This window comes from Phascolarctos cinereus, unplaced genomic scaffold (assembly GCF_003287225.1).
Source record: "Phascolarctos cinereus isolate Bilbo 61053 unplaced genomic scaffold, phaCin_HiC Scaffold_726;HRSCAF=1367, whole genome shotgun sequence".
Lineage (NCBI taxonomy): Eukaryota > Metazoa > Chordata > Mammalia > Diprotodontia > Phascolarctidae > Phascolarctos > Phascolarctos cinereus.
This window is the reverse complement of record NW_027556098.1, coordinates 128,475,642-128,494,541: the sequence shown is the minus strand read 5'-3', so window position 1 is coordinate 128,494,541 and position 18,900 is coordinate 128,475,642. Positions and strand designations below refer to the sequence as shown.

General features: G+C 35.9%; 1 protein-coding gene across 5 annotated transcripts in view; it reads left to right on the top strand.

The window, feature by feature from the left end:
* NMNAT3 (nicotinamide nucleotide adenylyltransferase 3) overlaps positions 1-18,900 on the top strand; it is a 132,015-nt gene that overhangs the window by 45,573 nt on the left and 67,542 nt on the right. For 3 of the 5 annotated variants that reach the window (XM_020986132.2, XM_020986133.2, XM_020986134.2), the window contains one exon: positions 2,745-2,830. The exons of the other annotated variants lie outside the window; for them this stretch is intronic. The gene's annotated coding sequence lies outside the window, so the exon portion shown is untranslated. The remainder of the gene's footprint in view (positions 1-2,744; positions 2,831-18,900) is intronic. 5 annotated transcript variants of the gene reach the window in all.

Here is an 18,900-nt window from a genome sequence, read left to right as displayed (position 1 = left end):
TGGTAAGCAATTTGATATAGGTTATATGTGCAATCAGGTAAAACACATTTGAATATTAGTCATGTTGTGAAAGAAGCAGACCAAAAGAAAAAAACCACACAAAAAAATAAAGGAAAAAATCATGCTTTGATCTGCATTCAGACTCTATCAGTTATTTCTCTGGTTGTGGATAACATTTTTCATCATAAGTCCTTTGAAATTGTCTTGGATCATTGTGTTGCTGAAATTCACAGTTATTCACAGTTATTCACAGTTGATCGTCATATAATATTGCTGTTATTTGTGTATAACATTCTCCTGGTTCTGTTCACTTCACTTTACATCAGTTGATATGTCTTTCCAGGTTTTTCTGAAATCTGCCTGCTCATCATTTCTTATAGCACAATGATATTCCGTTACATTCATATACCACAGCTTGTTCAGCCATTCCCCAATTGATAGACATCTCCTCAATTTCCAGTTCTTTGCCACCACAAAAAGAGCTGCTATAAAAATTTTTGTACAAATAGGTCCTTTCCCCCTTTAAAAAAAAAATCTCTTTGGGATACAGACCTCCTAGTGGCATTGCTGGATCAAAGGGTATGCAGAGTTTGATTGCCCTTTGTTATAGTTCCAAATTGCTTTCCAGAATGGTTGGATCACTTTCCAGCTCCACAAATTGTGTATTAGTGTCCCAATTGTAAATCATGTACCCATTCTGACCTTATTTTGGTACATGTTATAAAATGTTGGTCTATACCTAGTTTCTGCCATACTGTTTTCTAGTTTTCCCAGCAGTTTTTGTGAAATAGTAAGTTCTTGTCCCAAAAGCTATGGTCTTTGGGTTTATCAAATACTAGATTACTACTAGTATTTGATACTTACTACCATGTCTTATGTACCTAATCTGTTTCACTGATCCACCACTCAATTTCTTAGCCAGTACCAGATAGTTTTGATGATTACAGCTTTGTAATATAATTTGAGGTATAGTATGGCTAGGCTACCTTCCTTCATATTTTTTTTCCATTAATTCCCTTGATATTCTTAACTTTTATTCTTCCAGATATTATTGTTATTATTTTTTCTAGTTTTATAAAATAACTTTTTGGTAGTTTGATTGATATAGCATTGAATAAGTAAATTAATTTTGGTAAAATTGTCATTTTTGTCACATTGGCTTGTCCTTTCCATGAACAATTGATATTTTTCCAGTTGCTTAGATCTGACTTTATTTGCATAAAAAGTGTTTAGTAATTGTGTTCATATGGTTCCTGGGTTTGTCTTGACAGGTGAACTCCCAAGTGTTTTATATTGTCTGCAGTTATTTTAAATGAAATTTCTCTTTTTATCTCTTGCTGCTGGACTTTGTTGGTAATATATAGAAATGCTAATGATTTAAGTGGGTTTATTTTATAGCCTGCAACTTTGCTAAAATTGTTCGTTATCTCAACTAGTTTTTTAGTTGATTCTCTAGGATTCTCTAAGTATACCATCGTATCATTTCATTTCCTTGTTACATATTCTGATACTTCAATTGCTTTTTCTTCTCTTATTGCTATAGCTAACATTGGTAGTACAATATTGAATAGTGGTGATAATGAGCATCCTTGCTCCACCTCTCATGTTGTTAGGAAAGCTTGTAGCTTATCTCCATTGCAGATAATGCTTGTTGATGGTTTTAAATATATATGCTACTTATAATTTTAAGAAAGATTTCATTTATTTTTATGCTTTCTAAAAGTGTTTTAAATAGGAATAAGTGTATTTTGTCAGAAACTTTTTCTGCATCTATTGAAATAATCATATGATTTTTGTTGTTATTGATATGGTCAATTATGTTGATAGATTTCCTAATACTGAATCAGCCTTTCATTCCTGTTATAAATGTCACCTGGTCATAGTGTATGATCTTTGTGATGTATTGCTGTAACCTCCTTGCTAACATTTTATTTGAAATTTTTGCATCAGTACTAGGGAAATTGGTCTATAGTTTTCTTTCTTTGTTTTCATTCTTCCTGGTTTAGATATCAGCACCATATTTGTGTCATAAAAGGAATTTGGTAGAACTCTTTCTTCACCTGTTTTTCTAAATAGTTTGTATAGTATTGGAATTGTCCTTTAAATGTTTGGTAGAATTCACTTGTGAACCCATCCGGCCCTGGGGATTTTTTTGTAGAGTTCATTGATGGCTTGTTCGATTTCTTTTTTTGTTTGGTTGGTTTTGTTTTTTTAAATAAAATGATTAATGGAAATCTCTATAGGGTAGAGTGAATCAGAACCATCAATCTGAGCTCCTTGTTTTGTAGAACTCTACATGCTTAGCCAGCAATTCAGCTCAGCAACTGGAGGTGATATTGAAGGAAGTCTTTCTGCCAGCTAATACTAAGAGAGACCTGAATCTTATATTTATTTACACACAAGTAACCATAAATCCATGAACTGCTTCAAAGAACTGCCTTAAAGATCCTCCCATGCATGCTTTCTAGATTATTTCACTTTAATACATATATATATATATATTATATTTAATATATACATTATATATATTTGTAGATGATTGGTTCTTTTCTTACACGGAAGTGTTTTAAGAATATCCTGACTGAGCTTGCCTCAGTTTCTAGGTCAGCTCATAGATAGTCTCCTGTGTGCTGGTGCATCATATTGATTTTCCTGCTTGTCTGTTCAGATGCTTAACCTATTGCCTTGCCTTAGTCTGTTGTAACTTTATGCTCTTTAACTTTGTCATGTGTTCTGAATTTCAGATTCACTACTTTTGATGTGACCTCTGATACAAGTAGGCAAGTAGGAAGAATGAAAATGCTGTTGTTTCTGGGAGCCTACAGGGCCTGTGAGTTTTTCTTTCCTTCTTTCTTTCTTTCCTTCCATTCCTCCCTCCCTTCCTCTCTCTCTCTCTCTCTCTCTCTCTCTCTCTCTCTCTCTCTCTCTCTCTCTCACTCTCTGTTTCTCTCTCTCTTCCTGCTCCCTCGTCTCCTCCTTCTTTCTTTCTCTTTTGCTGAGTAGTTTGCTTTTCAGGGATAAAAAGATATTTCCATTAATTTCTTCTATATGATATTTGATATTCTACAATCTGCATGAATTTCTATCCATACTACGATAAATGGATGTCCATATCCATCCAAACACACTTTATTTCTTGGAAACAGTTGAACCAGATAATCTGCTTTGTGTATTAACTTATTCCACAAGCATTTATTAAGTGTTTACTGTGTACTAGCCTCTAGGAACACAATAACCAAAAGAGAAACAGTGCCTGGTTTAAGGAATTTACATTCTACTATAGTAGGGGGAAGGGGGAGGAGAATGATTACATGTACAGAGATAAATAAATACACAAAAAATGCAAAATAAATGCGAAGTAATTTCTGGAGTGAGGAATGATACTAATAACTGAGAGAATTAGAAAGCTCCCTTGTAGGAGTTGGCGTCTGAGCTGAGCCTTGAAGGGAGTTATAGATTCCAAGAAGTCTAGGAGGGGAGATTTCTGGAATCACATATAGTCATCCAAGTCAAAAAGTCCTGACTTGTTGGAGAGGAAATATAATGCAAGTATGGTCTTGATCAGATTCTTATTTTTCACTTGCAAATGCATTTGTCACATAAAGTATAAAAGATTCATCTCTTGAGTAGACCAGAAAAAGGAGACTGAAGTCACTGATTCCAAGATAATTTCCTAGATACCACTAGTGTTCCCAAAAAGCTATAGTATGCAGTAAAATTAAATTAAATTTAAAAAATTTTTAAATCCAATTTTCATTGTTCTTTCACAGTCAAAAGTATTTGGGGCCATTCCAAGACAAAGTAGTTACTCTCCTACTTCTCCCTACCCTCTTCTTTTTTAAAACAGGAAAGAACCGAAGAGCAGCCACTTTTTTTTCAATCAGTTTATTCTATGTAGGAGACATTTGCATCTTAAACCTTGCTCTGTAATTATGGAACAAATTACATTATTCCCGTTTAAGGGATTTGAAGCATCAGTAAGCATATGGGGGAAATATCCGAGGGGCTAAAGAGAATTTCCTGAGTCCTCTTAAATTATACTACAACTACTCCTTCTAAGACTCTGAAGGTAAGCTGGCCTTAGTCAATGAAAGGTAGAAGGCAGGGTTATAAAGGACAATATGGTTTTTCAAGAGGCATCATGGTATAGTGGGATGAACTATGAATTTAGAGCTAGAGGAAGTGAGTTTGAATCCTGGAACTGGTACTTAACCTGTATAACTTTGGAGAAAGGGGCAGATAGGTGGCCCAGTAGATAGAGCGCCAGGCCTGGAATAAGGAAGACTCTTTTTCTTGAGTTCAGATCTGGCCTCAGACACTCACTAGCTGTATAACCCTGGGCAAGTCACTTAAATCTGTTTTCCTCAGTTTCTTCATCTGTAAAATGAGCTGGAGAAGGAAATGGCAAACCAACTCCAGTATCTTTTCCAAGAAAACTCCAAATGGAGTCACAGAGAGTGGGACACAGCTGAATAACAATAAACCTTAGAGAAGTTACTCAACCTTTGGAACCTCATTTTCCTCATATGTAAAATGAAGTTTGATTAAATGGTGCATAAGGACCTCTGAATCTCTAAATCTAGGAATCTGTGATCCTCCCCAGACTCTCACCATTTTCCTCCTGGCAAAGATGAGCCACATGTGATTTCAGCATCTAGAAATCTTATTCTTAGAAGTTGATTGGGATGGAGGACCACCTTCCCTATTGGCTTCCCAGTGGTGCCACTTTAATGCCTTTCCCTCATCCACATCCACACAGGTATGCGGTTAACTCCAGCCGGATCATTCATAGCTTGAAATCCTCCTAAGATAGGTCTCTTGAAGCAGTAGCAAAGAGTACCTGGTCATACTCTCTGTGGACCCCCTTTAGATTAGTGAGTGAACAGAGTAATGAAGAAGAGAATTAGAGAAGAGAGCATGGCACCTTAGTCCTGGGCCATTCATTGTGGAGAGAGGGGAATACAGTGGTACAGAAACTTTCTCACTGCTAAAACCTTTTTCTTTGAAAGTGAGAATATTGATGTTTATATGAATGGCCAAGATGAACAATGAACTTTATGAGTTATTGATGAAAACTTGAAAATGGCACCAATTATAGGTTCTGGGGAGCTAAAGGGGGAAAAAAAAGGAAGAGTTTTGTTTGTATAAAAGGATTAGCAATTGTCATTTAAGTTAAGCTTCTTGCCATTTATTCCTTGTTTTCATGCAGCACAGTGACAAGTATGTTTATTATTAAAGATGTGCCTGATTGTCAGCTTAAATTTTCAGTTACTATACAAATATGCTGTACAGTCTAACACCACCCCATTTTTCTTGCTGAGGTTTGCTAGTATGTATCCCCAGTATTTCACCTTCTCCATATCTTTGCCCACACTGTTCCACACTATCCCTAGGTCATCCACTGCATCCTGGGCCATCACCAGTCATCTTGACTTTTGTCCTTCAACTGGACTTTGATGACTTTGGAAGAGAGAGTGAAGCTGAGGACTCTGTGCATCTGCCTTACTTAAATCCAGTTCGTGCAAATCAAGACATAGCCCTATGATGTCATTGGTCCTCTTTGAAACAAAAGGTGAAGAGCAACAATCCTGTGCCTAGAATACCATCCTTCCCCATCTTTGCTTGCTGAAATCCTACCTAGCCTTCAAGATATAACTCAGATATCACCTGCAGGATGCTTTCCCTGAGCCTCCCAGTTGGATGTGACTATAGGATTAGAGATTTAATCCAAGTTTTATTTTTACAGATGAGGAAATTGAGGCTCAGACAGACTAAATGAGTTATCCAGGGTCATACAGCTAGTAAGTGTCAGAAGCAGGATTTGAACATAGGTCTTCCTAGCTCCAAGGTCATTTAACACTCAATCTACTATGCCATGTTGCATCTCATTTTTTTCCTTCTCCACAAGTAGAGTTACACCTCTCTCCTAATGGGTCTTCTGCACCTCTACTTTCGTTACCTTCCCCTATTAGAATATAATTTCCTGGAGGGCAAGAGATACTTTGCTTTTGTATTTGTATCTTCAGTGCTCAGCACACAGTAGGCATTTAATAAATGTTTTTTATTCATTCATTCCAATCTAACCTTTATACCAAAATCACATCATCTCAAAATTAGAAGGACCCCTGTAGCTCATCTAGCCCAACTCATCAACGAATATGAATCCCTAAAACATACCCAACAAGTAATTGTCCAATCACTGCTCCAGAATCTCTACTTAGGGGAAACCCTACCTCCTAGACAGTCTATTCTGCTTTGAGATAGTTCTAATTGTTAGGAAGTCATTCTTTATATCAAGCCTAAATTTCCTTCTTCGCCACTTCCACCCATTGCCCTTTGGAGCCAAGCAGCACAGGTCTAGCCTCTCTTTTATGTGGTAGCAATTCAGACGTTTGAAGATGGCAGTTCTGACCCTTCTAAATCTCTTCTTTTCCAGATTAAGCATGGTGAGTTCCTTCACTCTGTCTTCCTCTGAATCTACACTATCTTGTTCATTTGTTCTTGATCTCTCCAGCTTATTAATGTCTTTCCTAAAATGTGGCACACATAACTAAATACTATACTTCAGTTGTGATCTCATTAGGACAATGTACAACTAGGTTATCTTCCTAGTCCTAGGCACTGTGACTTTCTTAATGCAGCCTAGAATCAAATTCTTTTTTGTTTTGTGTTTATTTTTTTGGCTACCTAATCACACAGTTGACATATACTGAGTTTGTAATCCACTTAAACACCTGATCTTTTTTAGATGAATTGTTGTGTAGCTATTCCTCTTCTGTCGTGTACTTGTGCTATTGATTATTTTAACCCACGTAAAATTTAACATTTTCTCCTAGTAAACTTCATCTTGTATAGTGTATATGGGAAAGTAGGTATATAGGTTAGTAGTTGTTGATAATCTTTTAGTCACCTTTTTTCAGTATTAATAAGGTCCAATATTTTTTCCATATCTTTGGTATCCTCCTTCTCCCCCTTCAAATACTGATGAGAATATTAGTAGAGGACAGCAGATTTTCAAAAACAGTGTTCTAAAATGAACCACTTCTTTACCATAATGGAGTTGAATGAAAGATGTAGTCCACCAGAGCTGAATGAATACCTCAAGAACATTTAGGTTGTCTTAAGTCTCATTACCTATCTTGGGTATTGTTAAGTTCCTGTTACTCATTTTTTTTCTTTCCAGTTCAAAATGACTCCACTTGACAGAGAAAACAGAAACAAGATTAGTTTGGGATAGTATATATTCTTACTAGACCATTTTAGGTATATTCCATACCTGGCAGTATTATTTTTGTTCATATGAATCAACACTGCCAAAATGATCTTTTTATACAGAGATTTGGCTATGTCCTCCTTCTGCTGAAATAAACCTTTATTGACTCCTAGTTGCTTGCTAAGTAAATTTCAGACTCCTTTCCTTGGTATTCAAGATCCTCTATAATCCTGGATTTCTACCATTATTTCATTTTGCTTTACTTCCAAACAACCAAAGTTGCATATTCTGTCTCTTACATTATGCTATTTACATTCTCATTTCTGCCTGGAATATCCTCCAGTCTCCTCTTTGTTGAATTCTTACCCATTCTTTAAAACACAGTTAAAATGCTATTTCTTGGTGTTTATGCTAATCCCTCTATTGGTAATATGTCTTATCCTTAGACTCATATAAATTTGTTTTTAAGCTCTCTAATGTGTTTATGTTACTATTTTACATTTTATTTATTTATGTTTGGGTATTCTCTGCTATATGGTCCACAAAGAGAGGGACTATGTCTTTCCTGAACTTTTTATCTCCCTCAAAACCTAGCACAATGTTCTCTAAATAGAAGGTGATTAATAAATATTTTTTATCAAATATGATTTTAACGCTTAACTGCTTATACTGAAACTTTTGAGCTTGCTCATGAATATAATCAGCTATTCAAGAAACATGATCATCAATTCAAAACTTAAAGAACAGTTAGAAGTGGGGATTACGTTCCTTACCAAAGAGAAGTCCTAGTAATTAAATCTCCATTTCTAGATAAAATGTACACTCTTAACTTATATTTGAGTGGCTTTCTCCTGGTATGCTTATCTTATAGCCAAGGAAAATGATTAAATAAAGATCATTTGAAAACAGATTTCAGGAGTTTCTATCTTAGCTCATTTCTTACTGATTATTTATATTCTAGTTCTCTGTTACTTCTTACTGGGGCTGCTGTTGTTGTTTTCCCTTCTTAGGAGTTACAAGAACAACTAATTTATCCATCTCTCTGCTTCCTTGAAGCACTTTGACAGTGGTAGCTAGTCTTTAAAAACACTTGTACTGAAACAAAGTTAAATTTCCTTTAAGGAACTCTCTTATTAACTTTTGGGTAAGGACTTTGGAAGAGATTGCCCTCTGTTAAATTCAATAGAAATGAGTCTTGGTTCTAACAGAAGAGTAGACAATGGAAAGGTGTCTGCATTCATATGTTTTCCTCCAATTCAAGTCAGCAAGCATTTATGAAGCACTTACTATGTGCCAGGCACCATACTAAGTGCTGGGGGTATAAAGAAAGGTGTATATAGTCCTCACCCTTAGTGAGCTCACAATCTGTTGGGGGAAGCATCATATAAACAACTAGGGACCAACAAGAGATAAAGAGAGGATAACTTGGAGGTTGTCTTTTACAAGATCCTTCAGAGTCACAATTACTTAAAAAGAGAAAACAATCCCAAGAAATTCAGTCATTTCTCTATTATCCATTCTGGTAGAGAGGACCAGAAATGCAGATATCCTAAAAAACCAGCTGATCACCAGTTCACTAGTCTCTTAATTTTGAAACTCCTTTTTGTCTTGGGTCTTATAACACTGTACTATTATTTTTTTTCTCCTGGCTCTTCTTCCTCTATCTTCTTCTTTCTTACTTCCTATCTACCACCTAAATCTGGACATTTACCATGATTCAGACTTTGGATTATTATGGGGAATGTGTTTCATAAACACTGAAGCACTATGTAATGTGAAATATTATCATTCAGATGTGTATGGCTAATCTTTTCAACTAAATTATCAGCACTTTGAGAGGTAAGACTGATCTCTAGATGCTTCATTAAACCTTGTACAGGGCTTTGTACATTATAGTTGTTAGATAAATATTTGTTGATTAAGTTCTATTAGATTGCATGGCATTCTTTGGAATGCTTTGGTTAAGTAAGCCTTCTACATATTTCAATTTGATTAAATATTCATTAAGTATCTGCTATATGTAGGACGTTACCGGGCACAAGAGATACAAATAAATGGAGTCCCTATCCTTAAAGAGTTTACAGTCTATTACTGAAGTTAGCGTATATGCACAAATAATTATAATGCAAATCCAATAATAATTACAAAAGAGATGCTTATAGAAAGTGCCTTAAGAAATTCAAGAAGGGAAAGAGTCCCTCAGTAAAAGAATCCTGGAAAGTTTCATGGAGTAGATGTTGTGTCTTGAGGTGGAGCTTGAAGAAGGGGAATGATTTTTACCTGTTCTGTGCCAGACACTGTACTGAGCACTTTGCCAAGTATTATCTCATTTTATCCTCATATCAACCCTGTGAGGTAGGTGCTATTATTATCACCATTTTACACTTGAGGAAACTAAAACACACAGAGGTCAAGTGACTTGCCAAGCGTCACATAACTACTGTTGCCAAATCTAATGACCTTTTCTCAATTTTCATCTTTTCTGACCTGCCTACAGCCTTTGACACTATTGATCACCCTCTTTTCCTTGATATTCTCTTTTTTTGTCTCTTGTGCTGGATATTCATCCAGGTCATAGTGTCTCCCAAATTGCTGTCCGGCTGACATCATGTTGCAGTTGAGGTCAGCAAGTCTTGGACAACTGTACATAAATTCCTTAAATAGACCATTACTGCACAAAAGAGACAAATGGGCATAGGAAGTGCTAGGAATTCATAGGAGACTGACTCTTCCTTGGATATAGGTATTTAGGAGAGTGCCTAACCATTGAAGTGTTCTGACTATAGCTAGCAGATTATTACATTAAATCTGGTTAAAGTTTAGTGACTAATGTTTATTGTTTGTAGAAGAGCCTTTCAAGGTGATGTTTCCATGAAGAATCCAAATTCAGGTTTTCGTGAATGTATCTTCTTGTAGATTGTGATGTTCAGTTATGTAGATAATAATGCAGTGCCGTCCTGGGTTTGGAAGGTCCATTCCATTCATTGCCATTCATAGATAGAACAGTTTATGTGCCCCTTCTCCCCTCTCCCAGTCTGCACTGGTGAATAACATGGCCTCTTCCAACTGGTATACCAGGAAGAGTGTCAAACCTAAAGGTTACTGTTTTCAAATGCTGATGGCCTTCAGCGTACTGTGGTTGTGGTGGAGAGCCTTAGCTTTTTACTTTTCTTTTTAATAGATAGTATCAGGCCAGCATTACAAGGGGAGAGTCAATTCTACTTGACTCTCCAATTCCAATTCCAGCATGTAGAGAGATTTCTCTCTGAAATATTTAAAGAAATAACGTGGACAAGAAGCGCAGATCATAAGTGGGCATGGAAGAGTCCCATTGGAGGGAGTAGTTACTATGCCAGTGAAGTAAGTGGACTTTAGAATACTGGTTGAAGCTTATCCAAAGCATTTTCCTAGATTACAGTTCTTATTCTTGTTATCCACATGGAAATGTCCAGCCAGCAACTCGAAGTGGGAGAGTAGAAGTCAAGATCAGGGAATGATAATTTTGTTTTAAAAGTTATGCACATATAAGTGATTGTTAAATTCATGGGAACTCAGCTGTTAGGCTGTCACCTATTAAATCTTCTTTTTTCATATTTTCCAGCTTCAAGATGATACGTCTACTAGTTATACTCCATTTCTAATTTATTTCTCTGATTTGTTGTGACCTGGAAAAACAGATAACTAAAATTATATAAATAAATGTATGTAAAGCAAGACTAGAGATTTTATAGACCAGCCAAACCACTGACCAAATAGTAATGATAACTTTGTCTAATGAGGGAAAGTATTTGCAGATTGGTAGTTGAATAGTGGCAGCTAGGTGGTTCAGTGGATGGAATATCAGTCCTGGAATCAGGAAGACTCATCTTCCTGAGTTCAAATGTTGCCTCAGATACTTACTAGCTGTGTGACCCTGGGCAAGTCATTTAACCTTGTTTGCCTCAGTTTCCTCATCTATAAAATGAACTGGAGAAGGAAATGGCAAACCACTTCAGTATCTTTGGCAAGAAAGCCCCAGATGAGGTCACAAAAAGTCGTACACAGCTGAAAAACAACTGAACAAAAAGCAAGAGTCAGGTTCTGAGTAAGAACCTAAAGGACCAGAGTAAGGTGAATGAATTTGAGCAGATGGGTTTTGTATGGTAACTTTGTCTTTCTGTGGGTCTTTTTTAGCTTATATTTGGGTCTATGACTATGTTGTGGGTGGTTGCAATTGCCAGGTGACTGACCTTCTGATAAACAGAATGTTGTGTGTTATGTTATATTAACATTGAGATTTTGAGCTTGTTGACAAATCTGTTAGTCTCCAACACACACACACACGCATGCATTCACTTGAAAACTTCATAAACTCTAAAGCCTGGAAATAACCCAAGTCATTTGAGATTTTGCTAACTTGAAAATATTGGAGTATTGTATCCACAAATTAGAAACATAGTAACTCAATTTTGAGGCACAGTTGTTATTTGGGAAAAAAACTCATTGAAGGATGTAAACTCTTTGAAAAGGATTACTCTTCATTTTTATCAAGTATCAGAAAAGAGTTAAAACTGCCCAACCATATGGCCAATAGCCATTCAATAAAGAATTCAATAATTCAACATAATGAATCCTTTTCTTAGAGAAGTAAATAGTGTGGGTTGTTGTGTTAGTGAACCATAGAAAAGCAGATTTACTCTTAGAGGTTTCATCCTTTTATATTCTATATTCAGCTTTTCTTTCATAGAAAATAAAAAAGTTATTAAATTCAGATTTTTAAAAATCAATTACTGTGGTTTTCTTCTTGTATATTTTTCTTCAAACAATGCCAAATTGAGTCTGCACATCTAAAATAGGCTCAATTAGGGCAATAAATCTGTATGTCCATAGATATAGATGCATAAATAGATATGTACGTGTGTATATACACACATAAATGTATACCTTGTATGGCATATATCTACTTAGTTTATATGTATGTGCATATATACTTTTATATGTTATGTATAAACTATATATGTATATTTATACATAAATATACTGTGTATATACACACACAATACACACATTTTCAGTTTCTGTGGCTATATTATTGTTGTTCAGTTGTTTTAGTCATATCTGGCTCTTCATGACACCATTTGGGATTTTCTTGGCAAAGATAACTGGAGCGGTTTGCCATTTCTTTCTCAGCAAACAGGGTTAAGTGACTTGCCCAGGGTCACACAGTTAATATTGTCTGAGCCCAGATTTGAACTCAGGAAGATAAGTCTTCCTGACTCCCAGCCCAGCACTCTATCCACTGCACCACTTAGCTGCCCTTGTGCTATACATATGTGTGTGTGTCTTTGTGGGAGTAGGGGTGTCTATGTGTAGACACATATATTAATTTACATATATGACTATATAAAATTGTGTGTAGTCATATATGTATACTCACATATATATTTGAACTATGCATCTCTTTATAATTATCCTTTATATTTCATGCTTGTTTAATGTTGGAATTCATGAAATAATTTTATAAATAAGTAAATATATAGGAACTTTTTAACTTTTTAAATGAAAGCTTTCTTAAAATGCCTGTGTACTTCTCTGCCTGATTATAGAACATAATTAACTTAATTTAATCATTTCTTGATGATTCATTGTCATGAAAAGCAGCTGCTATTGCACTGTCCAGATATATAGGATATAACTGTAAATGGAGATGCAAATGTGGATAGTAAATGTAGAGCTGAAGGGTGCCGAAGGATATTGGAGACAGTATTGCTATTGCCCATTAGCACAGCACAGTGGCTTTGGAGTTAGAGGATCTTGGTTCAAATCCTGTGTCCGATATTAACTACAAATATGACCTGAGGACTGCATATGAACTTTGATTCCCCCCTTACTTGAGAGAATAACCCAAGCCCGTTTTTCAGGTACTTATCAGATAATTTATAGGTACCTGTAAGTGTAAAATGTCCCTTGCTTTTTGCTTTTACCTTTAAAACCCAGTCAATTTTTTGTTGTTGTTCAACCATCACCTAATTATCTTGAAAAGCTTATCCAAAGCATTTTCCTAGATTACAGTTCTTATTCTCTCCCCTTTCATTCTCCTCTTCAAGATCTGGAAGTGTTTTTTGCATCTTTCCTAAATATTACCCTCCTACTTAACCCCTTCCCTTAACTCCTCATTTCCCCTTTGAGTTTGATACATTTCTGTACCAAGCTATTTATAAGTATGTGTGTTCAAACCACCTTTGTTTTAAATAAGAATGAGGTTCATCTAATGCTCACCTACCCCTTCTTCCATGTTTTGCATATTCTTATTGCACATGCTAATTATGAGAAGTAGCAAATTCCACTCCTTCATCCTTTCTACTCTAATGTATTTCTCCTATTGCCCTACCTTTTCTTTTCCTCTATTCCCTCAGAACAGAGCTAATTCCACCTCTCCCTTATACTCCACAAAACGCCTATTTTTTTTCCTTGTTTAACTTGCTTTTTAATACCCTTTCCAGGACATTAATGTTCTAAAGGGATTTTTGTTTCTTTTCCCCCAAGATAATGTTAGCACTAAATCATCACACAGTTCCTTCTAGTTGCTCAAATAAATTTGTCTTTCTAGTTTTCTCTTTACTCTTGTGTTTTTAGTTCAGAGTTGCTACTCAGCTTTGTTCCTTTAATTTGGAATGTTTGAAAGTCTTCTGTTCCAATAAATATCCTTTTTTTTCCCCTGTAGGATTATACTCAGCTTTGCAGGGTCAGTTGTTCATAGTTGTAAGCCTATGTCTTTTGACTTTTGAAATATTATATTCCAAGTTCTCCTCTAGTTTTTGGTACAAGCACACAGGTTTTGTGTGACCCTGATTGTAGTTTTTTGGTACTTGAACTGAATGCTTGCAGTATTTTTTCTGGATATTAGCATTTTAGATTTTGACTGTGTCATTCCTGGGACTTTTCCTTTTGGAATTACTTTTATGAGGTGATCAGTGAATTTTTTATCTATATTTCCTTTTCTCTCTGGCTCTGATAGATTTGAATAGTTTTCATTTGTGATTTCTAAAATTATAATTTCTAAGCTTTGAAAAAAATGGTATTTAGGAAATCCAATGATTCTTAAATTATCTCTCCTTGATCTTTTTTTTCAAGTTAGTTATATTTAATGTTAGCTATTTTATATTTTCTTATATTTTAAAAAAACTTTTGATTTTGTTCTAATATTTCTTGTTGTCTTATGGAGTCATTAATTTCAGTTTGGTCTATTCTAATTTTCGGGGATTCCATTTCTTGGGCAGAACTGCCACTTTTTCTTCTATACTGCTTATTTTCCTTCTAGTTCTTTCCTCCACAGCATTTATTGTATTGTATTCTTCTAGGTATTCATGTAGTCCTTTTGGAAAACTCACTTTTTTTTCTTTTGAGCATCCACTAGCAATTGTTATAGAGTTATATTTGGAATAATTTTTGATACTAGATGGTGTTTTCTTTTATTTACTTGTCTCTCCAGCTTTAGTTCCTGAATTGGAGCTTTGGGTCAGGCTTTGCCATCTGCTGTGATTTTGAGTAGGGTGATTGGCTGTGCTTGGTCATCTAAGTTGTTTTAGTAGCTTCAACACTACTTCAACCACCCCCATCTTTGAAGTCCAGAGTTCTGGAACTTAAGGACCTCTTTGGTGTCTTAGGGACCACAAAGTCCCTGGGTCTGGACTGCCCAAGTCTAAGCACTGTGACACATTATTCATCCACATCTTGCTCTTGTTGCCTGCTGCTACTCCCAAGGGCTTCTAAAGTTCTCACAGCCCTGGGACTTCCTCAGGCAAGCCTTCTGCTGACTCAAGATAAAGAGCCTCATAGGCTGTACATGTCCCAAGCCATCTCTCATCACCATGGGAAGAGACCCTGTATTAATGTTGGCTTTACTGACCCACCTCCTTCCTATTTTGCCTTTCTGTGTTGTTTTAGCATTAAGTCACTATAGTTTCTCATTGGATTTCTTGATTACTATTCCAATAGGTATGTAAGAGATGGGCAGACTACTGATGGCCATTGTGACTAGAAGTGATTTCAGTCAGTTTTCAAATCTTAATTAGATATAAAATGAGGGAGCTGGACTGGATGTCCTCTGATGTCCCTTTCCACTCTAAATCTAGAATTCAGTGATCTGTTCTTCTTATTTTACAGATGAGGAAATTTGTGCATAGAGGTTCCCCAGGTCATGTGGTTGCCTAACAATAATAATGATGATGATAAATCCCAGAGTTGTAAAAATCAACTTATTACTGATTTTGTTGTTGTTGCTCAGTTGTGTCCAACTCTCCATGACCCCATTTGGAGTCTTCTTGGCAAAGATACTAGAGTGGTTTGCCATTTACTTTTCCAGTGTGTCCCCATTTTACAGAGGAGAAACTGAGGCAAATAGGGGTTAAGTGACTTGCCCAGAGTCACACAGCTAGTAAGTGTCTGAGGACAGATTTGAACTCAGATCTTTCTGACTCGAGGCCCAGTGCTCTATGCAGTAGCTGCCTCAGGAGAACCAAATCATACTTTAGTTAGGCACCACCCAACTGCCTTAGGAATTTCTAAATAAGCTTCCTGAAAGCTCTGTTAACCCTTATCTTACTTTTGTTGATTATCACAAAGCCTTTGACATAGTTTTGGCTTCATGTTTGTTTTTTCATATCTTGTATATGTGTATGTGTGTGTGTATATGTGTGTATATGTGTATATATGTGTGTGTGTGTGTGTGTGTGTCTAGCATTTTCTAGGAAGACTGTGCTTACTACCTATGATTCTTCCTAGTCTTAATCTATTATCATCTATCCTAAGTATAACTAAGTATGGCTTCCAGATTAAAGAGGAAGCCATACTGAAATGCCTTACGAATTCCTCGATTTACCTGGATGACATCAAGCTATATGCCTTAGATGAAAAACAAATTATACAGATCCTTTATTTCATAGAATCTTCATCTATTTCAAAATGTTATTTGCTCTCAATAAGTGTAATTTTAACAAATATTTTAAAAAGATAGTGAAAACTTTGATCTTGAATATGGAAATCACCTTGAACCAATGGATGAAGGTAACACCTACAGATACCTTTGTTGGCTCTAGCCAAGGCACATCAAGAATAAAGATAACAAGCTTTATGTAAAAAAAACTTATTGGCATGTTGAAATTATTGCTGTGCATGAAAAAAAAAATTTAAAGCAGTCAACAACTACCAGTACTATTAATGTAAACTAAAGAACTATTAAAAAGACCATAACAAATTTAGAAAGGGCTCCAACAGAATCCTGTGCAATATAACCATAAGGCAACTATAGAAATGTTACACTGTCTTACCAAGAAGCAAGAAGAGTATTGAGAGTTGTTTTTATATAGAGAACACATAATAAACAGGCTAAAAAAAACCTTATAGAAATGCTTTTGGAACATGCAGTTATCACTTTATCAGCCAATAATAATAGCTGATAATACTTCAGTACCACTAAATTTGTCATATGTAACCCAAAAGTGGCTTACTTTTGATGAAACATATGAAACAGTTAATATCCAAGAATGGACTCAAAGAAGCCCTCTATACCAAACATCCACAAGACCTCAGTCAATATGTTAAAGAGAAGTAGCAAAAAACAAAAAAAAATGAGTAAGTCACAAAGATTTCTTTGTGGAAGTAGAAGAGCTTTTGATGAAAATTCATTGCCACAAGGAATCACTGAAAGGTTATCTTTAATGAGCCCGGACTGAGTAGTCACTGTAGCTTATGCAAGCAGTAAAAATCTAGCACCTATAAAAAGCCTATCACGACATGACCTAGTGACTAGAGCTATACATCAAAAGCTTTCTGTCCTTCATGGACTGACAGACAACAGTTCTCAATCATACAAATACAGACCTCAGTCAATAAACTCTACTAGAACTGGATCATTATCACAGACTTAATGCCTGCAATTGCGTAACATTATACTGATGTCATAAAAACTTAAAAAGTTTTTCAGTAGATGTTATCATACTAAATAGTCATAATTTGCAGTCTGTATGGAAAAATGTTTTCAAAATAGAGGTTTGACAGAGAATATAAAAGTCATATGGGAACAGAATGATATACACACATTATTACTATTCCATCTGCTACTGCAGTTGTCTTTAGGATGCTTTCAGTGAACCTACAGGTGATGAGCTTATATCCTAATACTTTTATTGAATTGCATAGAGTAGCTATTTTATCTACCTATGCAATAGTTTGTTGGAATTATGGCATAATTCCTGGATAGCGACTTATCTCAAGACCATTTCATCTGAACCCCATTAAAAACCTGAGAACGCAGTAGTAATAAAAACTGACATTTATTTAGTGCTTTGGGTTTGGTAAAGTGCTTTACATCTCATTTCCTTTGATCCTCCCAACAGTGCTGTTATATAGGTGTTAGTATTATTCACATTATATAGATGAGGAAGGGAAAAGTTAAGTGACTTAACCAGAGTCATTCAGCTGGTCCGTATCTAAACTGGGATTTGACTCTAGTCTTCCTAATTTCAAGTCTAACTCTCTGCCCACTATACCACACTGCCAGATTCAGGAACAGAACTCAAGTATTATGACTCTAATTATGCATGTTGTCTCAGGGGCTACTGAAATTGAAATGACTTCACCTTAACCCTGTACAGCAGGAGAGCTAGCTTTTGACTGATGTGGCTTTACCATGACGCAGTGATCTCCATTGGTAGCTTCTGAGTTTTAAATTGCTCCTTGTATCGTTCCTCCCTTACCCCCCTTCCTAGATCTGTAGGGTTCTTGTCTCTCTATTATTCAGCCTTTTCTTTGGCTTAAGAAGAAGCTGCTAGTTGCTGCTTGACCCCTACTTGTAATCATTGCTGCTGCTAATTTCTTCTGATCTTTTCCTCTGTCCACCATTCTTTCTTGTCTGTTGTTTCCTGTGCCTTCTCCCATACTAATTAGCTTCCCCAAAATCAGCCAGTTTTAGAGTTTTCCTTTCCACTCACATGACAAACTATCGAAGCACAACACTGTAGGTTTAATTGTCAGCTCTTTGGCTTTTCTTGACTTTATTGCTCGGTATTTAGGGGCCTACTTCTCCATTGAAGAGGATTGATTTCCTGCCACAAATTCTGAAACCCTCCTCTTGTTCTTTCCAGAACGAGAGCTATTCCATAACTCTAAGAAGACTAGATTATGGCTAGATGAAGATTTATTCTACATGTGAAAATGTCCATGTTACCTTTTAAGTATTCTGATGGTTTGCCCTTTTTTATAAGTATCAGTAGTAATTTGGGGATGGCCAGATTTAAATAGTCTTTGTTAAAGTTCTTAGGGGATATTGTATAAGTAATTCATTTAAGAAAGAGTAGAAGGATGCATGAATGGGGAGAAGGAAAGTAAAGCATAGAAATGCATGTATGATGTCCTTTATCTAGACCAGGGGTGGAGAACTTGAAACTTTTGACATGTGGCCTTTCCACTGAGTCTAAGTTTTACAGAACAAATCCTTTTATTAAGGAGATTTGTTTTGTAAAGTTTATATTTAGCCAAAGGGCTGCCCTTGAGGACCTAAAGGGCCACATGTAGCCTTGAAGCCACAAGTTCCCTACCCCTGGTCTAGACCATTAGTGAACAACAAAGATGATAGTTCCTACAGCCTTTCAGAAAAAGAAGGGCTGCTAGATAATGGGAAAAGAGGCAGGAGGGAGGGATTAAAATTG